The sequence below is a fragment of the Gallus gallus genome, chromosome 10, assembly GCF_016699485.2.
Source record: "Gallus gallus isolate bGalGal1 chromosome 10, bGalGal1.mat.broiler.GRCg7b, whole genome shotgun sequence".
Taxonomy (NCBI): Eukaryota; Metazoa; Chordata; class Aves; order Galliformes; family Phasianidae; genus Gallus; species Gallus gallus.
In genome coordinates this window covers 12,622,199-12,646,861 of record NC_052541.1, presented here as the reverse complement: position 1 = coordinate 12,646,861, position 24,663 = coordinate 12,622,199, and the positions used below count along the sequence as shown (strand labels likewise).

The 24,663-nt window shown below is 45.6% G+C and overlaps 1 protein-coding gene and 1 long non-coding RNA gene across 10 annotated transcripts in view; one reads left to right on the top strand and one right to left on the bottom strand.

Moving 5' to 3' along the window:
* Positions 1-3,494: 3,494 nt before the first annotated feature.
* The window catches only part of ZFAND6 (zinc finger AN1-type containing 6), a 49,503-nt gene continuing 28,334 nt past the window's right edge, over positions 3,495-24,663 (top strand). The window contains exons 1-3 of one of the 9 annotated variants that reach the window (XM_046899054.1): positions 3,569-3,625; positions 8,331-13,559; positions 21,268-21,362. The gene's annotated coding sequence lies outside the window, so the exon portion shown is untranslated. The other 8 variants (XM_046899055.1, XM_046899056.1, NM_001396419.1 and 5 more) reach the window with 8 other exon arrangements.
* On the bottom strand, positions 14,016-24,570 carry LOC112533223. Its single transcript, XR_003077117.3, has 3 exons — positions 21,071-24,570; positions 20,755-20,888; positions 14,016-20,394 (listed from the first exon to the last, which is right to left on the bottom strand). It is a non-coding gene; the product is annotated as an uncharacterized LOC112533223 (long non-coding RNA).

Sequence of the window (24,663 nt, the reverse complement as noted above, 5' to 3'; positions counted from 1 at the left end):
TCGCAGCCGCCTTGGCTGCAGGCTCAGCTCCTCGTCCTTCCTGGGTGCCAGCACCAAGTCGGTGCTCTGGGACTCTGTGCAGCAAAGAGCCACAGCACTGCAGCGCTGGGACTCCTAAGTATCCTAGATCTCAAATTCTCTGGCAACTGAAACAGACACTTGGAGCCAGCTTATGTGCTGTGTAACTCAGGAGATGCTGACAGAGCACACAAGATGAGCTCCAGGAAGGAAAGGAGGGTGCAGATATATTTGCATCTGTTTGGCCAGCTGAGATATTCTAGGCCAGTTGGAAAGGTGGAACAGTCCCCAGCATACACTAACGAAGGAGCCTTCTTCTCAGCTTTAGGGCAGTGCAGAATAGCCCTTGAATGCTGAGCAATACAGCACAAGATCTCTCCCATTCCCCAAATACCACGCAGCAAGTTGGCTGTGTTATTCAGGGTCCAACCACTGCCCTGTCACTTCCTCTGGTAACTCACCTCAGAACTTGGCTTCTTCTGGGTCCGAGCCTCTTCATCATCGTGAGTCAAGGGAATAGCCAAGCACACTGCTCCACCATTCGTGTGCCACGTGTCACCATGCGCATGTGCACGGACACATGTTTTGCTCGAAGCTCTCACAAACCTTTCCAAATGTTTATCCGGGATTAGGATAATTTGAACAAGGAGTCATAGATTGTTGGCAGCGTGCCACGGAAAAGTAAGGCTACCTCACCTGCAAAAAAGTAAGGCTTACTTACCTTCAACCGGTCTTGGTTGAAGCTTAGCAAGACCTTGCAGATCCCAGTGGAACACTTCAGGCTGAATCCAGCTTCGTCGCTGAAAATACTTGTTCCTAGAAGTGGAAAAAGGAAAAAAAAGAGAAAAAAAAAAAAGGAAAAAAAAAAAAAAAAAGAAGATCTGATTGTAATTATTCATGAAATGAGCCAAGGGCTGATAGCTCAACACGACAACCAAAATTCTGTGTGTTCTCCACTGCCATAAGGCAAGAGTGCTCTTGACTTTTGGCTCATTCCATTACAGTGAGTCTAATGTCAACACGTGCAAAGTCCATTTGTGTTTTGATCTGCAGTTTTGCTTTTGATCTGTGTCTTTGGACGTAATGATATCAGGAGAGACAGGCATTCGACATCAGCCACATCAGTGCTTTAAAGATACTCAAAATCGTGCTGACATTTAAAATGTGGTGGCACACATCTGAGATAGCTGTGGCCTCAGCCCTCCAGCTGCATGCTTGCTTCCATGCTTCTCCCTCACTTAAATCAAGCCTGCATCTGCTCCTGACAGTACCAGAAACCTTTGCACTGGCTGAAGGGGTAGTGATTCACAGATTAAATACGTTGCCTTTAGAAGATAATGTATCTTTTAAATAAATCACTTAGGTCCCCTTCTCATGATATCCCCTCTGTTCATTACTGAATAAAAGAGAGCTGTAGCAGCACTGGTATTTCTACCATAAATCACTCTTCAGGGAGGTTCATAACTCACCGTTAGTTTGTTTCACATGCAGGGTCTGCTCTGAGAGTGCATTTATTTTTATTCCCCTTTCAAATTGTCTTGATTTTTTTTAAATTATATTAAAAAAAATCATCAGTATGCAGATATATTTGCCTGTTATAACCAATCTCGATCTGCTTTGAATAGGAATTATGTTTAGGACATGAATGCGTAACGTGAAGTAAGCAAGTTTCATATGCTCGAAATAAATATTTATGTTAAAACACATTTCTGAACCCTAATTCAGTCATTTTGCCACATTTTTTTTTACCTCCTCAGCTGTGTATTTGCATGGAATTGTGGCGCTTAGAGCCTAAGCTTTATCACATTTCTGCATCGTTTTTAGGTCCTTCACCTAACGTAGCAGGAGGACTCAGGCTGCACTGCAGCTTGGTGGGACTTTCAGAGAGTCTAAAATTTGGTATTAAATTAATTCCGTCCACTTACAGCCTAAGAAATGGGACTGGTTATTGTAGAATAAAACGTCCTGCGTTAGCCCAGTGCCAGGAAGAACTCAGAAACCTAATGTCCCATCGTGTCAGTATATAGAGCCTTTGGTTCATCCAGGGAATGTAGCTCAGAAGCTGGAAGTGTGTTAGTAATGATGCCGATACTGGTGTCTACTCACACCCCAAAATGCTCTTGTACTTCAGAAAGTTGAGCTCCTCTGCACACTTTCAGTTAATCTCAATGCAAAGTATTTGCTGTTTGTGCTGACTGTTCTGGACAGTGAAGCAATACCTGAACGCCCCCGCTGGAAGCACGGATTGCCTTGTGCTGGCTGTTTGACCCCTGAAGCCCAGGAGGAGTCTCCTACCTCAGCTCATGAGTGTGGGGAGAAGAGCTGAACCTACTCAGAGCACCAGGCTGGCTTCACAAAGAAACAGATGCAGGATTGTGGTCATCCTTTGTTGCAATCTCATTTAATCAGTGAGGCATTTTAATGGCTATCAATAGCACGAGCAACTAAACCCTGCACCAGCAGTTCAGCATACGTCATTTGGAGTTTTCACAATAAAACCCCAGAACACCCGTTGGTCCTTAGCAGACTTGCCTTTGTGTCAATGTGGGACTAGATTCTTGGCATGCCAAGGAATTACGCATCATAATGACCTAATCAAGGGCTTTCATAGTTTATTCTAGAGCAGAGAAACCTTATAAAACCCAAACGCAGATGGAAGCTTGGACCCAGCAGCGACTGCTTTGCTCATGAAATCAGAGGAGCTCTGTGCAGACTGACCCCCTTGTGCCTCAGCAAAGCTCTATTGATTTCAGTAACTTCATCTGTGCAGGGATGTGAATCTACCTACGGGGAGCTAAATGAAGCCTAAGGTTATTGATTTTCAAGGGAAAGGAACTTTATTTAAAAGAACTCTTCCTTTTTTTTTTTAATTATTCCTGATTTTGACACACGACATCACAGCAGATGTTAATCTCTCAATGAGCAATGCGTATCCAGTGGCCAGTGCTCAAGCCATGGAAATGGTAGCAGCATCCTTGCTTATCCTTTGCCCTTAATCTCCTTCTGGAGGCTTGGCAATAAACAGCCAGTCCCGATCTATTTTGCAACCTCAAACCCAGATCCAAAAAGCCCCCATCAAAAGTAATCAGTTTGCTTTACATTCATCCTTTATATTCTTGAGCTAATAAATGGCTCCCACAGCTCAAAGGAGAGTTCATTTTTCCGGCTGCCTCTGAGGGACTGAGAAACTGTTGTGTCTGATCAGCACAGCTCAGTTGTTAGCTGGATGTCCTGGCAGGGACCAGAGACCTCCACAACAGCTAGCAAGCCACAGAGCATACAGCCTTTACACTCTGAGGAGAAGCTGGTGTTTGCATGGTCTAGCAGAGCCCTTCAGCTCCTTGAGTTTCAGTTTCCCCATCTGTGAGATGGGCTTCTCCAAAAGATTTGTTGATTCAGCAAATATTTTCAACTTATGCCACAGTTTTGACCTTGAGAGAGCCAATAGCCTCTCTGTGAGTCACTTCCCCACTTGTAACACAGAGGAAATTAGAGAATTGCAGTCAGGTGGCTGCCTTTTGCCTGTATTTAGCAGCCTTTCCAGGAAGGTGGGTGGGGGTTGGCTGGCAGTGAGTTTGTAGGTGCATATCCAGCAGAGCTGAAGCAGGTAAGAGCTGACTCAGAGGTGTATCATTCTAGTTCTTTGCTAGCTGTGTGTGAATCAGGACTCTAATATTTTTCTTTTATTTTTTTGTCTGAAGTCAGTGATGCTGTTTAGTTGCTTTTCACTGAGACCCTGATCTCTGTCAAGCTTGTGCTGCTTTTAATAGCATAGCCTAGTGTTGCATGCTATAGGGTGAGGTGTTGGTTTGGGTATCTGTATAGCGGTTTGCTTATTGGATCCCATTTTTCTCTTACGTGGTGCTGCAGATAGCAGATGAATCTTCCCTTAAGGTGCCAGAGCTGCAGAACTCAGAGTTCTCCAGGTGTGTTTTGAAGAAGTTACCCAGGTCTGGGTGCTGGTTGTGCAATGTGAAGGATGGTTTGATCCAGTCTATCTCTTCCAATTACTTCTCTTTCACAGTGAGCTTTGCTAGCTGTAAGATTATTCTGTTAAACTGTTACTGGTGTCTGAGTCAATTCATTTTCCTATGTGTTTATATGTGGTCTGAGCTTCTTGCTCCGGAAAGCACTCTTCCTTTTAAACTGTTGTATAGAAGCTACTCTTATATAATTTGCAAACTGGTATAGAACAACTTGTTTTTCAGTCTGGCCTCTGTTATTTACTAGTCTCTTCTTCCAGAGGGTCAGTTTGAGTGGGTTCCTATTCAGTCATGGGAAGCTACAGTGCTTAGTGTGCTCAATTAACTTGTGTGGTTCTCCAAAGTAGTTTAAAATGGTAGATTTCATAAAAGGGTAAAATCCAATTTTTAAGTGAAGAAATAGCTCAGTCAGTATGTAATGTTTTGCAAATGGAAAATTGGAAGTAATTGCAATAGCGATAAACCACGTTTATAGTTAATTAACTTGTAATCTAATAGAAGCTAATCTCTCTTAGATGGTAAAAGCACAACATGCTTGCATGGTGTAGCCCAGCTTTCTGTTCCTGGCATCCAGCTCAATGCTCAACAAAGAAAATACTGGGTTTTATTGCATTGCCTTGCCAAGCAAGGCTATCTGCATTAACTGTGGCCTCTGGTGAAATCAGTAGGAGTTGTAGGTCCACTGGGGGTCTCTAGCTGTTATACCTCTTTGAGACACTGATGTTTTCATCCTGAAACATCCACTCAGATGTTTTTCTTCCATTCTGCAGATTGAAGGCCTGGCCTTGCAGCCTCTTGTACGCATGTTTTACTGTCAGTACGTCCTCCTGGGAGGAGGGAGGCAGGACTTCTAAAGGTGCCCTCTCCATCCTAAATAGCTGTGAATATTTCCATCGACTTCTGAGGAAACAGCAGGGCGACCAAGTCTGAAACAGGGCTCAGGTTCAGCAGACCTCTTCCGTGACTTCTGGTAATGCTAACGAGATAGGAGTGCTGAGGCAAATGTTTACAACCTCAGTAATACACTGCGAGTGGTGTTGTGCTGTGACAAGTGACTCAGTAAAAATGTCACTTCCAAGCTGCAGGATTATTGGCTCTCAGTGAGGCCAGACCAAATGCTCTCAGTTTACAACCAAAAATACAAGATTTATTTATTAGTCACCAGCCATAAAAAGGGGCTGCACTCCCGCTCTGCTGCCCTATACAATGTGTTGTCATCTCCCTCAAGTAGTGCTGCAGTTATGGCTTGGTCATGTTTTGCTTCTGCTTTGCATTTACATCAACCGTGTTGCAACTGGATGTGAATAAAGTCCAGATAGATTCCTTCTGATAAGTATTTATTTTTAAAAGTGTGCACTTGAAACAGGCTGTCTAGTCTGCCCTATTTGCTAATACAAACCACAGAATTTCAATTAGTGCCTCTTTATGTGTAGCTCATAATTTCCAGCTAAGACAGCTCTGCTAGCTGGATGAATCCCCCACAGCTTTACAATTTCATTCCTTTTAATGGTTTTGCAGAGCTCTAACAATGCAGAATGGGAGCTCTGATTCATGCATGCTGATGCCATGCAAGACTTGCTGTGGTTCCTATTATCTCCCTCCTCTCCCTTCTTCCATCCTGTCCCTACTGTGGAGACAGCTCAACTTCTTGTGAGGCAGAATCTGAACTGCTCCAGCTTGATAAATCAAGGTGGACAACACCAGTTTAAGCTCTCCTTGATATCCTGGGTATAGGTGATACTTGCGTGTGACTTTTGGAGCTGTCTGAATGGTGGTGCAGTAGGATTTGAGGCAGGAATGTTGTAATCCATCTTCCCACCTTCAGATAGCTGTTTAGTACTCACTGAAAGCGAAAGCTTGTCCTCTGCTGCTGATGCCAGGGTATGTTTTGCAGCAGGTTCAGTTGATAAACAACCAAGATGATAAACAAGAAGTTCACTGTTAAAGCTCAGCACCTGCAGTGGTGTTGTCCATCTGTGCCCCTGTACTGTGTGTGTGTTGGGATGTGGTGCCAAGGCGTCTGTAATAGTTTACACAGACTAATGCTGAGGTCTCTCCCATCCCCACCCCTTAATGAAGTTTGGGATTTTGGTGCCTTCTGATGTATTTAAACGAGGAAGGATGCTGAGTCAGTGCAGACTGGCTTGTTATCGTGGGTGAATTATTCCATCAGTCACTGTTGACTCTTAAGGAATTTGTACGAATTTATTTTGAGGAGAGCAGTTGGGTTATCAGCTTACCAAGGGCTGATCAATACCAATCAGTTCCAGTTATTATGTTGCTTTTAATTTGGCACATTCACTTTCTGTCATACAGCATCGCAGGGTTTCTTCTGGTTAGAGGAACCCGAAGAAAAGGAATATTGACTCTTGGGGGATTAAAATCTGTCAAGCTTTACCTTCACTTTGTCTACAGCATCTCTGTGTAGACAAAACAAACTACTGAGAAGATTATTAAGGCAATACTGTGCAGGGAGGTCTTAGTGCAGAGGTCTAGCTGTGCATGTCTGGTCACATTAATGGGAATCTCACTGCTAAAATCCCTGCACACCCTGCTAAATAATTTGCCTAATGATTTTGGTTAAGCACGGCTAACAAGCACCATCTGAAATAACATCTGACACAATGGGAACCAGAGAGAAGATTCGGTGATGTAGATGCCTTCTTCCCAGGGCTGTGAGAGCAGGGAGGAGACTGGTGTGAAGATGGAGATGTCCTGGGATGTGAATGCTCTCTGTGATGGATAGTTGTTTAAAAGGGCGGTCTGGTCAGTGGTCTTCCCTTGTACTGCTGTTCGCTCGTACAGGGCTGGGTTATGTAGGTGACATAATGTGGTCATTCTGTCAAGAACTATCTGCTCGTAACGAAGTACAGAAAGATAGTGAATGCAGAAATGACAAAATAGAGGCATTTCTCACTTCCCCGTGTTTTAATCTCATCCTCCCATCTTTCAACTATGTGTCACAGCCATTTCTGAAGCAGAAGATAGAGCAGGCAGTGGGAATGCACTGATGATGCATCTCTAAGTCCAGTAGATAGCTATAGATCCTCCCACCACATTTAGGAAGGATTCATTGTGCGTTAAGTAGTCTGGTATATCTGCATTACAACTCAGACATCACAAAGTGCCTACGCCTCTCTGGCTGAAGGCTGCCTGTCATGCACCTTCCCACGCATTATCGCGTGCGTGGACTGCAGTGAGTAAAGCTGTTATGCTGAAGTTCTCCTAAGCCAAAGGGAGCTGGGCTTCACAAGTCACCAGACTGCTTAGAGAGCTTTCTACAGAAAGTTCTGTGCTGTTAGAAGTGAAGTTTTCGCTCCCCGAGTCACAATCCTGTCCCGGAGTTCAGTTGGGAATGGTGTGCCGGCTGTGATGGTGGGGAACCTGATGCTGGTGCAGCAGCCATCGCTCTCAAGGGATGAAACTTGGCTCACAGACACTGTGGGACGTACTTTTACAAGGCGCGGCATATCAGCTTTCATGTCTTCATCAAACTCCAACTCAAGCAATTAGCTTGCAATAGCGTTCTTTGCTTCATTACCTTCTGCACTCACGTAACGCTGCAGGATGGCCACCTTTCTTCCAGCTTAGCAGCAGTTACCTTTCAGCACAGAGCCTTCACAGCACCATGATTCTCTTCAGGATGAATGATGGAATATAAACGTAGAGGATTATTTAAAAACCCATTGTGACCATTTCTGGCATATTAGCCGTAGTAACGGTCTGAGTGTTTTATTTGGCAGTAACCCAGTTCCTTTGTCAAGATACAGTACCTGGTGCACGTCTTCATAGGCTCATAAAATAGCAGGATGGTAAAATTATCAGGAGAAACAATGATGTGTTTTTATGTTGCTGTAAGTTATGGATATGTAGTAAAAGGGGGATGTGAGGTTCTCGAGCTGGTGAGCATAAAGGTGAGGGTTTTATTGCAGCTGTAAGTTCTGAAGCATTTAATACACAATGATGTTTAGCTGCCCAGACTGATTTTTTTGTGTGTGTGTGTGTACTGAAGTAATGACAATAAGCGTAAATCAGGTAATTTAGGAGTTGGGAAATCTGGCAAGGCAATGTTTTCTTTGAGATTCACCGAGGAAAGGAAAACAATGTAAGTAGTTATCAATCAGAAATGAAAACATACGGGCCTTCATAAGAGCACTAATGAAACAGTGGCCCGAATTCATTCTGCATATGGTTTATTTGAAATCTGAGGAGGTATCAGCAGTTCTCCTCTTGTATATGAACAACATAGGCATGATCCAACAACTATAACAAATCTTAGTTTCTATGAAACTTACTTTCTAAATCTGGGGTCTGTCAACTGCTCTGCAGCCATTTGGACGCAGTGTCTTGGACTTGGGGTTGAGGACTTTCAGGACCATCTCCAGAAAGATATTGTGAACTCCTCGCCTTATCTACTGTTGCTTCAGGTATGGAAGAGGTGCTCCATGGTTCTCAGTCACCTCACCCCAGCTGTGCTGGATGAGGAGTCAGTGGGCTCTCAAGCTGATCAAGTCTGAGCTCCAAACCTGTTTCTGTCCATTTGCTCCCAGTAGTAACTGATCCCTTTATCCATGTGCGGCTCAGCTAATTAAGAAATGCATTAGGCATAGACCTAATTAGAGAAGCCTCAGAACATCTTTGTGCTGAAGATGCATCGCATCTTCTTGTTTCTGCAGCAATCCTCATTCATGTTCTATGATCTTTGGAGTTTTTCTACTTCATAAATAGTGTCACCAGGGAAGAAAGTGTTATTCAACATGAGTAAATATGACAGCATCTGGGTCTATGGTTAAGTCAAACTCAATCTGAAGTGAGAAGTGAAGAAGCCTGACTCTGTTCCATGAGTCACTGGCAGAATCAGGATGAAAACAAGAATCTCTTGTTACCAGCACTGCAATATAAACTCTGTTGTCCCAGCCTTTCATTCACACAGTGATAGCACTTAGAGATTTGGTCTGTTTTCCTCAGGATAAACTTTCACCTATTGTTGCGTTAGGCAGGAATCCCTTGCCTCTCCTTGCTCTTGCTTAACTTGCTCTGCTCCCATAAACACCAGGAGTGCTGGGCTCCAACTGCCTGGTGTGGGCATGAAACTACAAATGCTGGCAAATGGCAAGTGTTTGTTGCCCGCTGGGCTGCCCTTAGCCTCTCACCTGGGTAGGCACCTCCCTACAGCTCTTCCAGTTGTTTTCATTTTTTGTGGGATGCTGCAACCCAATATGAGCATATTAGAATGCTGTGAGTCAGGCCTCCTAGAAACGTCATGCATGACTTAAAATCACAAGGATGATCAAAAACAATAAAATGCATGTTTTCTATTTGCCTCTGGGCTTTCTAAAGTTAAGGCATGCCCACGAAGGCTGGGAACTCAGGGCACCTACTTTTCATGAGCTACACACAATGCCTTTTCTCTTCTTTCTTACTTTTCCTCCTTTTTACTGAAACACTTACAGTAAAGTGACCAGAATGGCCAATGCTGGTTCTGTTGCTGAAAGCACTCAGTGAAACCAAATGAGTGATTTACCTTTTCCAACCGAAACGTGGGATTTGACTTTTCACGACACCAAAATAACTCCATGTTTGGATATAAAGAACTACTTTAGGGAAACATAAATAGCTTTTCCTAAGATTTTGTTTTTAGGTTGTGTCAGCAGGTTGGTGTTGGATGAAAGTCACAACAGGGCTGATTGTCCCCCTGAGACTGTACCTTCACTGTGTGGCTGACTGTGCCATGGGTTTGGCTTTGGCTTGGCACATTCAGCTCTTTTTGCCTTCACTTGGCTTGGTGCGGTTAGGTTGATTGCATTTTAAGAATCATAGAATGGTTTGGGTTGGAAGGGACCTTTAAGATCATCTATTTCCAACCCACTGCTGTAGGCAGGGACACCTCCCGCTAGACCGGGTTCTTAATGTTCTTCTTCCAAGCTTTCTCTAATTTTTCTTCTTCCCTTAATGAATTCTGAGCCTTATAGCAAGATGCTGGAAAGGCTGAGCTTGGCATACCTCACCATTCAGACTAATCAGCTGGCTGGCAGCCATGCTCTTGGACAAACGAGATGCTGCAAAATGAGTGCGCAGCTCAGCCAGGTGAGTGAAAGACTCCATCCAAGTCTCCAAGAGTAAGTAATTCATTCCCTTGGGAACTTGTTGCTGTCCCAGACATCACCACGCCGTGCTTCCTGTGCTAGGTGCAGTTCCTAGAGTTTAGAGCTTTTCGTATCCAAAAATGCAATGGTATCTGCCAAGACATGCAGTCCTTCCCCTGAAAAGAAGAAAAAAAAGAGATGAGAAAACAAACTCCACATGATGGATGTTAGTCATGTTGCTTATAGCGCTCTTGGCATACTCTCCACCTGGGACCCCTCTACTTACATCCAGGATTTAGGGTGTCAGACATCCTGTGTGTGTGTGTGAGCCAAGCATACGCAGAACATAGTGGGGACTTCTTGATGTCCCAGGCTGCTTTTACTTCCCTCTGTGCTGCAAGATGTCTGTAAATCTTAGGCAAAGAGTCCTTTTTCTCTGACACAAGGTTGGTGGATGGAAAAAGAGTGTGCCTACAGGGAACTTCATGTATGGAAACATCGCTTCATTTGTGGATGGTGCCAAAATGCACGGTTTTACTGCAGGCTGTGTGGCTTGGTGGTGATTTTCTGAAATCTGTGCTCTGGAATTGTGTTATCACCCAAGAATTTCAACCATACAAACCAACCAAAGTTTCCAGCCTCCATGTTTATAAAATAAAGTTGGTATTGTATGATTTCCCAGAGTATCAAGAAATGTAGATAAACAAGAACATATTGAACCTGTATTTTGGAAACCAATTGTGTGGCTTTGAACATTTTGTGGTGGCAACTTCATAATTTTCCCGTAACAGCTATGTCTGTGCTTGTGCAGTTTGGCTTGCAACACCTTCTGTAACAACGAGATCAATGTCCTTTTGTATATATTAAGCCTTGTTCTATTTTTCCTTCTGGGTCTTGAGTCACTAACAGGAGAGAGAGCATTACATGTGAGGCAATACAGGCATTGTAAGACTACAAGATGGAATATACTTCCCTGCGAAGTAAAGTTTTGAGGCCTTTCCACACGTTTAAAAGGAATGGAAGCTTAAACTCTGCCTGCTCAGGTTTCTTGCTTCTAGCAAAGTAATTCTCTTTCTTTCTTGAAAGCAGGAAGGTTGTTAGATACAAGGATTCAAAACAGGAAGACAAAAAAAGCCTCTGAGCTCAAGTAATGTGTTGATGGGAAAATGTTTGCTTGCCTTTAGCTGTAGTGTAGCCTTGCTTCCTTGAGGCTGTTTTACTGCAGGCAAAACACAACAACATTGCAATGAATAAAATATTAAATACTGCTGAGGTTTTTATAAGGACACTTTTATAGTTCTACCAGGTGCAGTGGCATCCTCTTAATTACCCTGACATGACAAAGAGTGCTGCAAAGCTGAAGTGTTGATTCTCTGGTGTACACAAGGCCATAAAAGTAGCAGCCAGCGAAGGGATCAACTGCAGCTGGAAGGCTCATGTCCATGCACAGAACTGGTCAGTGTTATTTGTTCAGATCTGTCCTTAGTCATCACCCTGCCAGTGGGAGGAAATCATTCTAACGCATATAAAACCCATCCATAAAAAGACATCACTCGATTTAGCCAGCAAAGGAATTCATAGCACTGATGTTGTCTTAAATGCCATCGCCCTCCAGTGCTTCCCATTGGGCCTTATTTTATTTAACGTGTGTGATGCAGTAAGGAGCAACGTGCCCAACTAATGCTCCCTGTCTTTGTCCATCTTTGTAGCTCTGTGTTAGACTCTTCACATCAAACCCCCATCCTTCCACAACCTCTGTGCATCTGATAACTGCTCTGCTTTGCTAAATGAGTAAAGCTCATGTGCAGTTACTCCTTGTTGTCAAGTCTTTGACAGGACCTGACCTGTTGGAAATGTATCTCTAGTATTTCCCCAGACGTTAGCAGGATCCCATTTCTCAGGAGCAGAATCAACCCCGACCTCACTGAAATGCTTCTTACACGTGGTGCCAATGCAAACCATCAATTTTCCCACAGAATATTGAGAGTAAATGCTTGCCCTTGTACTAAACCTGCCCCAAGTGTGCTAGGAAAGGCTCACTATGCACTGTAGTGAGGTTATGCCTCTTTTGTCCTTGAGATCTATTCATCATACGCTGTACAGGAAGAGGTAACTTTTGTTGTTAGATATGGACCAGAACACAGGTCTTCAAGGTTTATGACTTTCTCTGTTTTGCTTATTGCTTTGCTTTCTCTGATTTACCTGTGACTTAATATTGATTCTGAACTACGCTGGGACTTTTTGTTATCAGACAGCTTTCTGGTTTATGGTTGGTAATTCTCCCAGTTCCTCTCCTCCAAGAGCAAGGGCTCCAGCCCATCAGCTCCAGCACGTTTCACAGTGGTGCTTTCAATGATCAGTGCTTCCCCCAGTACGTTTTGCTGGATGTTATTGACGCCAGCATAAAAGCAGCACAAGAGGTTGTGTCTCATACTGCAGTACATAGCCCAGCATCTCTGCCAGTGCTGCAAGTGGGCCCATCTTGATTCTGAGCTGGGTGACCATCCCTCCCTCCCAGCTGCTTACTGGTGGTATTCTGGTTTCATAACCCAGGGCTCGGCACAGAGTGGGGACTCATATTTATGGGGTTATTCTGACTGGCTTTACAGTCCACGTGGCTCAGCGTGGCTAAGCTGGTAGCAGTGCCTGAGCTTCATTTAAAGGTAGCTTGAGTGCCTCTGTGTTGTTTAACAGCCACATCAATGGCTGTCAGGTAGATATAACTTAATGCTTGATGTATTCAGCTGTATAATTAGGTATGTCAGCAAATTAACAGCAGTATTTTAGGCATAATCCATAGCGAGTGCTAGTGAACTTGATGTGGTGTGTATAAATATTATTCTGTACTAGTTTGGACAAGAAAACAAGTAAGGTGAATATTGTCAAGCAGATTCCTGAGAGCTCCACATAAGAGAGCAAAGCACAAGGTAAAGTAGGCTTTATAGGTTTTGTCAGTATGTGCACGCAGGGTGAGGTATATTTTGACCAACATGTCCACGGGAGGCAAAGGGAAAAAGCTAAACGGGGCAGCAGTGATGCCACAGGAGAGGCTGGGAGAATGTGTGTTTCTAATGGTCTGATTTTCCTCTTTATTTGATGAGGGAAAAGGCTGAAAGGATGGGATGGAGTGCTCTGATGTCATAATCTTCTGGATTACCGGTAGGTCATAATCCCACTACCCAGCAGTGAGCACTTTGCAGGGCACCAAGAGAGGGGGAAGCGAGCAGCAGAGAGGGAGAAAGATGGAGAGAGGAAGAAGTGTGGGAAAGAAAGCAGGAATCACAGATGGCTGAAGCTTCCCATTGACTGCTGCACGTTAAGGAGCATTATCTGAGCTGTGTGTAGGTAGTGTGAGTGTTCTTAGGAGCGTGATGTTAAGACAAAGCCTCTCCTCACCTTTTGACTCATCCATGATCCAAATCCCCGACCTTCTGCTCTGGAAGAGCATCCGGGCACTTTCTGTGTAACGCCGGTAAGTTGCTGGTATGTGTTTTAATCCATTCTGTACAGTGCACGAGGTGTTAAAAGGTAACAAAGGGAATCGGGCACCAGAATTTCTTCAGATCAGAGTAAATTAAACATTACATGAGCTGAACCAGATCTAGCTTTACAAAATGTAGCAGGGATAGGATAGGAATGAGGTGGAAAGGTCTCTGGTGTTCCCGACTCTATAGCTGTGTCCTCACGTGGGTTACAGCTGCAGTGTTTCAGGTCCACAGGTTTCTTTCCCCACATAGGACGCCAGCACAGCAGCCATCCCCTTCACGTTTGGTGTCCCCAGCCCCTGGTGTCTGAGGTGGCTCCGAGCTGATCGTGACCAAACACCTGGCTGCTATGGGACACACTGCCTGTTCGGGGTGCGTTAAGGGTTTCAGCTCCAAATTCTCTCAGGAAAAGATACAGGTTTCAAATGCATTCGAAACATCTGTGAAGCCATGGAAATGTCCTGTTTTATTGCTTTCTCCAATGAAACATTTTGTTGTTCTTAAATCCAGCAAAATCCGATGACACTTTGACAGAAAAGATTAATTATTGCACTTAGGAAGCACTGATCAGCTCTGCTTTGCTGTAAAACTTTTTATTGGTTGCAAATTTCAAGTCATTCCAGCCATCCAAGGCTGCTTTAGAATAGGACGTGAGGCATTATAATTTTACAAGAGGTGAATAACAGCTCGGAGATTTCTGCAAAACAAACAGCTTCGTTCTGAGCAATCAAAGTGCTGCTCTAATGAGGCATTTCCATCAAGAAGCTGCAAAATACTGACACCAGATATTCCCTCTGTTGTTGCGGCAGATTTCTCTGGCACTGACAAATAGCCCGTCTGAAACAGCAAGGTCAGATGGACAGGAACAGAACAAACAAGAGTGTCAGACCTGCCGTAGGCTGGTGCTCTTGGCATTCCTGAACAGGCAGGTAGATGGATGGACAGCCATTTCTGTCACCTGTACCATTTGTATCTAGATCCTTGACAGCCATGTCAAACGTGCTGTTTGCTTTCCAGATGCCCCGCTGTGGCCAAGCACCGAGGCTATTTGCACAGAGCAGGCCAGCCGCTTCTTTGTCTCTAAATCCAGAGGTCCAGTGACACATGATTAGCTACGAGCTCTGCTACGTGGAGCGAAGGCAAACAAAAATTGCAAAAGCAAAACCTGGCCCAACGCAGCCCCAGGGATGCACTCATTTCTGCTGGCTTTTAATGCTCCGAAGGGATCACCAGCTTTGCTCCCCTTGAATTGTGAGAACCAGAACTGAGCCAGGCAGGCGGCTTTCTTGTGTGCATGGAGGCTTTTGATTCTTGGTGACTGAAGGAATACTGCTGCTGTGCTAGAGCAGCTCTTTATACTCTCAGCTTAGTACTGGGCAGCTGGAGCAATTGCTAGCCCATGTCTGGTCAGCTGTTTGTGCTAGGGTTTAGCAAGCATGGTATATGGATAATTTAGCATTACAGAATTTAGTGCTCCAGGTTTGAAGTTTAAATAGTGATTAATAATAAAATGCTGTTAGAACAGCAGGGTGAAAGCCAAGCCTATGCAGAGGCCCTTGGGTTGAGAGGCTGCTGATGAGGGGAGGACTGAAGAGCACAGAGGCTCTCAGTGAAGCTGGTGTTTGCTGTGCTAAGGACTAGACAAGTCTCTCCCTCAAAGGCTGCACTGTGCACAGACAAAGCAAATGCAGGAGGAGAAAAAGCACAGAGGTACAAAATAATTTCTTTGTGTAAAAGTTACTCGTCAGCCAAGAATGGCCCACTGCTCTCTTGAATACCAGGACGCGCTCAATGATCTATTTAACGTGGATATTAAAAGCTTAACTAGGGAGTTGTTAAGTCTTTAAAAGGCCCCAGCCTGGATTTCCAAACAAGACTATCTAGAAGGAGGCTCCCAGATTTGTAATGGTGTGGCAAAACAATCTGCCTCATTTTGGAAAATGCTGAGCAGGATCTCCATCCTACGCTGTGCGCCGTTCAAGTAAGACGCCCAGCAGTCAGTTTGCTGCAAGGTCCCCTCTGCAGCTCCAAGTGCCAGTGGGCAGCTGGCTCTGGTGCCATGATGGCAGAGTGCTGCCCTGGCTGCATGGCACTCAATGGGCTTTGCTGGGTGTCCCATCTACCTGCTCTCACAGGTTTGATCCATTCATGCTCAATCTCTACCGAGGGAGAGGGAGGGAATCTGATTGGGAATCCAATGCACAGAGAACAAAAGCACAGCATTTAACTTTTTTTACATTATTAGATTGATTTTTCTTATGACCACTGAATCACAGGTAAGACTCCTGAATGCCATACAGAAGTGCCAAGGAATGGGATTTTCCTTTCTGCATTTTTTTTTTTCTGGTGAGAAATAATCTCTGGTGTGTTTTGGAAAATGCACACTGAAAGATGGAAATCCTCATGGTAATCAGTGTTGGTTTCATTTTATTAATTTCTATATGTGCATCTTTCTTGCAAACTATATAACATCAGCACAGTAAATACCCATTAATAGAAAAGTGAAATGCAGCATAAAGGATGCTGTTAGTTCTTGACGATAACATCATACAAACAGAAGCATGAGGGAATCTGAAAATCTTGGGCCAATTTCTGCTCTTGGCTAAACTCCTGCAACCCCCTTGAAGTCAATGGCATTCTGGGCTTGCAAATACAAGCAGGATTTGGACTCTCATTCTACAAATCTCTGAATGTGTGCATTCAAAGAGAGAGGTGGCATTGCTGCTGATGAAAAGGCACTGCCAAAGGACCACTGGGCCAAATTTCCAGTAGGTTTGGATAACAAACTCCAACTCATCCCATTAGTGTATGGAGTGGAACAGAGGTCAGGGTGACCATGGAAAGATATCCATCGAGGTTCAGAATGAAATGAAATCTCATTTGAGACTCAGCTGTTCAAGAGTTTGGGGGTTATTTATTTTGGATTTATATAGGCTGTCTCTCAGGAAGCAGAGGCTGATTCCTCTCTCATCAACGCCATGGTGAATCTCTCAGCAGTCTCAGGAGCTGCATGCTGGGCCCCAAACAATGAGGTTATAAGAACTGAAATGATGTTAACACTGAACACCTGATCCAAAGCTCACTGAACTGAAGAAGAGACTTTCTGTTCACTGTCTCTGAAGATACGTTTACCTCAAAATGAATACATCACTAAGATTCCTCAAGTAATTTCCAAAGTTCTAGCAAAAGAAATAACAAGCCGCTATAGCAGAAGGATATGTAACAGGAACCACAGGGAAAGGTCCTATATGCTGGTGGATAGATTAAACATAATGGGAAGAAGGGAGTAAAAATTAGAAGAAACTTATTTCAGAATGTTTTGCAAACATTTTCTAGAAAGGCAGATGGCCCTTAAGAATAATATATATAATATAAGAATATAAGGTGTGCCAAGGCATCAAGGTGACAGGAACTTTGAAAGTGTGGAGCTTCCTTTTGACTACTCTTTCGCAGCAAAATCATGTCTCGTAGAATTAGGTTGTTGGGATGCTCATCTTGCATTGCTTATTGAGCTCAACATGCTTTTAGTGACCCCGTGTCCTGCTGAACACTTGTGTGTTCTTAAAAATCAAAGCTATTGCTTTCATCAACTTAAGGTGGGTAAATAGCCTTTAACTTCTTTTCTGTGCTCTATAGAAAACGGTCTTTTGTTTTCATCTGCTGGCCACGTTTAACCTTTCATCCTCTTTAGTTGACTTCTGATCCCTCCCAAGTCCAGGAGGTCCTTCTCTGCTTTACTCACTTCTCTGATCAGACACTTCCCCCTTCCCAAACACCGCTTACTTTTTCGGCCTATCAGTCTTGAGGTCTTCATACAAGAAAACTGAACTCTATTTCTTCAATATATCTTCTACCCACGGTTGCTCAAGATGTACATTCACTTTTTAACCTGCATCCATTACTTCATCCTAATTATCTCAGCCACCTTTTCCATTGTTTTTCTCCCTCAGAGACAGTTTGACTACAGCCCCTTCAGCAGATGACACGCGACTCTATGTTCCCTATTTTCCACGTGTTTGCCTCTTTTGAGTTGTGACTCCTGACCACACCAAACATACCCATTTTGAGTGTTTCATGAAATCCACTTGCTCCACCATTACTGTGGCTAAGCCTCCTCATTCTGGCACATCAGAAAATTGATGACCTTCATCCACAATCAAGCAAGATCACATCTGAGCATTCTTCTGCCTCCCCTTGACATTTGACACCGTAACTTAACACTTGTTCCACCATGTGTTGTTGGTCGGTAACTCCTGGCAGGAGGTGCCCATCTCATTCACTGCCTGCATTTCCCCTTTTTTTTCCCTGCCAGCTGTTGTGTTGGTTGCCCACAACTGCAGAAGCATCAGCTGGCCCTTCCCTGAACAGACAGTGCGTGTTCTATCCTTCTAGTAGGCCTCTGTATCTCTAACAGCAAGACAAAACCTGGCACAGATAAAGTAGCTTGAGATGAACCCAAGGGGTTTTATGTTTTCTTTATAAAAAAACTATATAAAAGAGGCGGCCACGGAGAGGCTGGGAGGAATGTGTTCATCACTCCCCACAGCTCCTTGTGATTACTGCCAAGGCCATGAAAGCACTCCAAGTAATGCTGTGGGGAATGCTGCGATACCCACATGCAATGCAGGTCATCTTCTGCTCGTGCAACCTGGCACTTGGAAGGCGTATTGCATCAGCAAAGACGGCCAAGTGCGAATAATCTCTACCAAAATAGCTATAAAACCATGTTAGCATTTCCACGCCGCTCGCAGAAGCATTTTCTGGTGTTGATCCAAGCTCAGATATTAAGAAAGCAATAACGATGAAGGGTCTTCTTGCCATTCAGTGCTTCTGCCAGGGTTACGGGTCTGCCTGCTGGGCTGCAGGCGCTGAGAAGCCCATGCTGATGGCACGTCTCTTCTGGGACTTTCTCTTTGCTGACAGCCCGTGTCCTCCCACAGCGCCTCAAATTCCTCAGCTCTAAAACAAGCCCGAGTTCTGTAACATTGTTAAACGTCCCGATAAGGAACGGGAATGTTTTGCCCATCTCCCTGCCTTGCCCCGCTCCCCGGAGCTTTCTCCTCCCGGACTCGGCTCACCTGCTGCTCTGACCTCCCTCACAGCTCCCCCGCTCCCGGCCCGCAGATAACATTCCTCTTTTATTTGCTCTGTTTCGTCCCTCTGGAATCCCATCCTCCCCCCCCCCCCGCCTGCTAACAGCCACCGAGTCGCTCATCGCCCTTCAGTGTCACCCCACGACCCCCCCTCGCAGGTGCAGCTCAGTGACGCCCTGTGAGGCCGTAGCGCGGGCGCGATACCCGGGCGGTGTGCGGACAAACACGCGGCGGCACAGTGCCACACAGAAAGCGGCATCGCGTCACGTATATCGTAGGTCGCGACAGAACCCAAAGCGGCCGCGCGGCGCCCCAGGCCGCTCACGAGGGCATAACGCACGGGACGGGCCGCGGTCCCTTTAAACAGCATTGTATGGTTCACCTCGCCGCCGTCTCCTTGCGTTAATTAGCGGCGGGCCCGGCGCCGCCCCCTCTCCTCCAGGCCTTCCTTCGGCGGCTCCTCCAATCAGCGCCCGCCCGCGTCACTCTCGGGGCAAGGAAACACGGAGAAAGGGGAGAAAAAGTTTGGTGAGGAGCGAGCGGGGCCGGGCGGCGGCAGCGGCAGGTGAGAGCGGGGCGGCGGGGCCGGCGGTGGCTGCGGGCGGGAGCGGCGCTGAGGCACTGAGGCGTTTCCTCGCCGGGCTCCCAGCCGCCGGGCGCGGGGCTGTTTTTCTCCCTTTTTTGGTTGTTCCTTCCTCCTCCCCCGCCCCTCCCGCGGCCGTCGGGCAGCTCCCGGCTGCGTGCGCAGAGCCCTCCCGGGGCAGAGGTGTTCGTACGCGTGTCCTTGGGCGGCGGGGCCCGGTGCGGATAAGGGAGCTGCCCCGAGGTGCGCCGTGCCGTTCTGAAGCCCGTTCCCTGGGTGGTTGTCCGGGCTTGTCCTGCACGGGGGGCATTGCATAAGAGCTACAGCGAGTCAAGAGGTCGTTTGGTTCCTCTGAGGCTCTGTGCTCTCAGCTGTGCCAAGCTCTGCGTGCGCTGCCGACGAGGGTGCAGTGCTGTGAGCTGCCCTATGAACTTTAAGGGGGGTGAGGGGAGGAGGGAGGAAAGCAGCTGCTCTTTTCCTCCTCCTGCTTCCAAGCGAGCGATTTGACCTGATGTCATCTTACACGATTCTTTTCTCAAAAGGCTGCTCGTCCTCTGAGCTGTTGGTGGTAACTCAGTAATCGGGGGAAGCAAACAGTCAGTTCATTGCTTGCTGTCTTTGCCGTGTCTGCTTTAACTTCTGTGCCTTTGCTCTGAGTTCTGCCCGGTTTGTTTATCTGCAGTTGCAGTACATACACCTGTTCTTCCTATTAATTACTGCCCAGCCTCCAACAAGGCCTGGCTCTGGCCTCATCCATCATATATTCGCTCTGGCCAAAATAACAGCGTGTTCCTGGTTGGTTTTTTGTTCCTTATGATACTGAGTATCAAAGGGGACACATCAGTGGCAGCACTCCTTGATTTTACTGCTTCCCTGAGAGCGTCTTCGGCAGGGAAGGATTTCCTCTATCCTGTGTGTGCTGCTGAGGATGCCTCTTAAAATAGCTTTTGTCTTACAAAACAAGGAATCATTAAAATAATAACAGATTAAAATCAACTTACCTAATCGTGTGCTGTTGACACGGATGACAGGCTTTGTGTTTTGTAATACACCTTGGAGAGAGTGATCTAAGAACGTAAGTTTACCTTTCAGCCTCTTGTTATTTCCCGGGCTCGGATGGTGCGTACAAAACCTTGTACAAATAGCCTGAAAGAGATAGTGGCAAGTTATCGGGGGAGCAGCACTGACATAAACTAGTGAAAAGTTGCCATGGTTACAGATAAAGGTAATCCCTGTTTCTGTGAGAGTGTGTCCTTCTGTAACAGCTGTATTAATCAGTTTGATTTCGGAGGGGATTAGAAGTACCCGAACTCCTGGCTCTGTTTTCTTGTCAGCTAATAGTTGTGCAGCTACCTTTTTAATTAAGTACTGAGTAGACTTGGACTTGTGCTCAGCGTACTCCATTTAAGCTGCAGATAGTATTATAGATTGCATGTAGATGCAGGTGGAGCATGCTGAATTAAGTGGAAAACTGGCTTTATGATTTGTTTTCCACCCAAGAGTTACCTGATGACAAGGAGAAATCTCTCCCAGTCCTTTTTTGGATCCTTTCTCAGGTACTCTCTGAAGAGAGATCTGTGGCATCTCATGCTGGAGCCCTCAGCTGTGCTTCTGTGCAAGATGCAATTCCTTCTTCTGATCTTAAAAGATATATATATTAAAAAAAAACTTAATAATAGCAGCATGGCAGCTGCTGGGTGATAGAGAGCAATTATGGCTGCCCAGTTTGTACGTGAGGAGGTAAGAGAGGAGCAAAAAGGAGAGGGGGGGGGGGGGGGGGAAACTTAAACAATAAATAAATAAATCAAAGCTGTTCACTTACTGGTTTGTTCCCTACACAGAAGGAAGCAGTTGGAGTATAACACGTGGATAAACTTCAATAAGTTCTCATGGTAGCTCAGCTGTGGGTGATCTGAGATAGCTACTTGGACTGCAGGGTGTATGGCTGTCCAGACAACTAGTGAGCCCGCTCTGGTGGAGGCCTGATATTTACCATCTGCACCTCTCTGTTCTTTCCAGGTTTGATTATTGCTGTGCAGTGGTACATCTCGGATCGAAAACAACAAGAGAAATCTCAGGAAGTTCTTCGAGATTACTGCAATCTCATCAGTCTGGTATGTTGTGCTCCCTAGGCTCCTGGGGTAGCAAGCTGCATTCTTTGTATGCACGGGCCTCCTTAGTTACTGCTCAGGATAGTGAAGTTTCTAGGACTTTGGCTTGCTATCAGCAACATTACTCTCAGGAAGCAGTATGCTACCAAGAGCTATGGAACTTTGTATTGCTGGGGTAGTGCAGAAGATCGCTTTCAGCAGCGTTATTCATACCAGGTCAATGAACCTGCACTCCAGAATCTTCAGTCAACATACACTCTGAACCTGTTTTCATTTTGCCTGTCCTGCTTTGCATTTCCAGGCACTTTTGCAAACTCTTTATACTAAAAGCGAGTTGGAAAGGAGCTACCCCTGACTGACTCTCTGGAGGCTGCATGATGGTTTGCTGAAGAATGTATAAGAATATGATAAGGAATGTTTTTCATCATGCAGGGCTTTTTTTGTCCTTATGTAGACATGTTGTTCAGGTTTAGTGAAACTGATTGCTAACTTCTGGTGTCATCTCTCAAATGCTAAAGTTCTGAAATTCCTGTGCTTATGTGCTTTTAAACTGATGTATTTGCAGAGATCTCTTATACAGCAGGCTTGAGAACTGCAGCTTACAAACAAGTATTACAACATTAACATTTTAATTTTAAAAGTATCTCGAATAAAACTGAAAGACAGCTTTGGTTGCTTTACAAAATCAGCACATGCTGTAACTGACACAACTGACAACAGGAGGGTAAAGTCCTCTTTTACAGTTCAAGCTCAGTGTGTCAAAGCAGCACTTCTGCTGCTTTGCTGCTGCTTATCGTGTACAAAATCCAGAAGTCCTGTGTATTTGTGACCTGTGGAAAACAGGTGCAGGTTGTGAAGAAAGCTGCTGTGATTCAGTGATCTGGGAACTGGATAGCAAGTAATCACCTCTGTATCTAATCCCTCCACAGCCATCACATGCAGCTTTTGATCACTACTATTCTGGTCTCTGTTGGAACTGGTGACTTAAAGATGAAAGGCTCTGGTCTTGATCTCTTGAGCTGTCAAGTCCTCCAAACTTACTGTCTTGTGTATATTTAAGATTGCAGGACAAATGGGCTTTTAGCCGTTCCATGATTACAATAGTCAAATGAGAGTCAGGTGCTCTCTTGTTGTCCTCAGAGCAAAGTTCAGTGGCAGCAAACCGAATCTCTTTTACGCTGCTGTCAAAGCTTCCCTGTTTAGTGTACTTGCAGCTGCAATCTGCTGGTTTATTTTCTGCATTACTACAGATACTGTAAGAGTAGCAAAGGCGTAACTTCAGCCTGGCCCTTCCAATGATGTCTCTGCACTTCCTGTATAGTGTGTCTGTGTTTGAAGAGAAAATAGATTGCTTGTGTTCAGAAACCAAGCTTACAGATTAGGCTTCTTAGCAATGAGTTTCACTAGATTTCAGCATGGGAAATAACTAGAGAGTAGCATTTGATTTTTAAATGCGGATTTCCAACATCTGAATACAGATGTGTGTGCCCACAGGTTCCAGTTTGGTGAGACAGGGCCAACTGTAAACCTAGGTTTGGTTTTCTTTTTTTCTCCCCTGCTTACCATAGTTTTGTGGGGGGGTCTTTTACTTCTGTGAAGATAACAGATTACTCCTGAGCCATTCTTAGTGAGATAGCAGAATGTCGTTTGTTTGCTTTAAAATGAAACACGGTGAGCAAATTGAGGAGGTTGGTTCTGAACAGAGGAGATCTGCTTAGCCATTCCCCCATGCCGTGGGTGAGCCACGCTCTGGCTTATCAGGAGGTGAGCAAACTTCTGCCAGATCAGTGAGCCAGAGGTGCACAGAAGGGGCTGATGAGCACTGGAGCTGCTGTGAGGGAGTAGGCCAGGCTGAGTGGCTGGGAGGGGAAAGCTGGGGAGAAGGGGGAAGAAACTTGTCCCTTGTGCTGCGATAAGGAGCTCCTGGCTGCCTGCTGAACGCAAATGTGAGTTCAAGTGTGGGGTGTTTAACGATAGGTGACTTCTCATCACTGTTGCAGTTGCCAGGTGGTCAGGCTGCTTTAGTTATAGGTTAACATTTTTTATTTTCCTCCTCAAAGTCATAAAGCAGTGTTTGCAGTTGTCACATCTGCTGCTGGCACTGGGCAGTTCTGTTGATAAGGTGCACGACTTCTGCTGTTGTTGTTATGGGCCTGAAGTTAACGTGCTCTAAATTGAAGCTTTCCAGGATCGGTCACTGAGATGCTTGGAAGATGCTTTGCTGGTATGCTTTATTTGCATGAACTACATGCTTGGTTTTCATTGCTTCGATAGCAGTGGTCAGAAGTGCTGTATAAGTATGGCCTCCTGGTTGCCCTCAGGGTAACCTGACGTCCTATGAAGTACTGGATTCAAACATAATGGTTGGCAGCCAATGCTTCCAGCTCAGATTTGAGGTTCTGTAGGGAAAGTTTTGTAAATCTTGTTCAGGGTCTCCCCATTCCTGCCATGCTGTGTGCTCGTTAACCGAACAACTGCTCAAACTGCTGCTTTCCAGTTCAGTTTGGATTTGTGGTGCGACAGATCAGCCTACGATAAAAGGTAGCACGAAGCATATGTGACTGCTTGAAGGGGAATTAGGCGTGCGTTCAGAAGGTGCTTGTGCTCTTCTGGTGGTGTTTGTGAAACAGCAGCGTGCCGAGCTGTGCTGGACTTGGTTGGTGGGAGTAAAGGCAGGTATCAGCTGGGGGTGGGGGAGGCATTGCCTGGGGGAAAGGTGGGAAGCAGCAGAAACAAGGAGCAGCTTTTCCCCTGTACGGCATACAAACAACCCAACCCCAATGTGTTTATGCAGGCAAGCGCGATAGCTTCGCCGAGCTTCATATTGGTAGTTACCTAGAAATAAGCACTCGAAACTGCTTTATATAAGGCAACTTTGCTGCTGAGGTGGGTATTGTGTAACTGCTGGTACTCGGTGGGCGTGCGAGGGAAGTCGCCGTGCTGTGGCCCACCCCAGGCTTGCGGTGGGGCAAGGCTTGGTTCTCCAATGGGATGCATCGGTGCTCGTGAAACGTTTGTTACGCTTTGTTTCGTTTTGACTCTTCCCGTGTGTTCATTTGACGGGCAGGGAAACCTTCGCAACACCAGCAGCGCGAAGAAGCCGTGCTGTGGGAAACGCTGTCTGCCGTCAGAGCTCGGGCAGCGCCGCGCAGATGTGGCGAGCCGGGGGAAGGCTGAATAAGCACGAAAAGTTTTGGCAGCGCGCAGCACCTCGCGAGCGGGAGGCAGCCGCTTCCTGCCTGCGCCGTGCTGACTCACGCCTCGAACCGGGAGCGGTGTGTGGAACTGCCCTCTGCGCGTATTT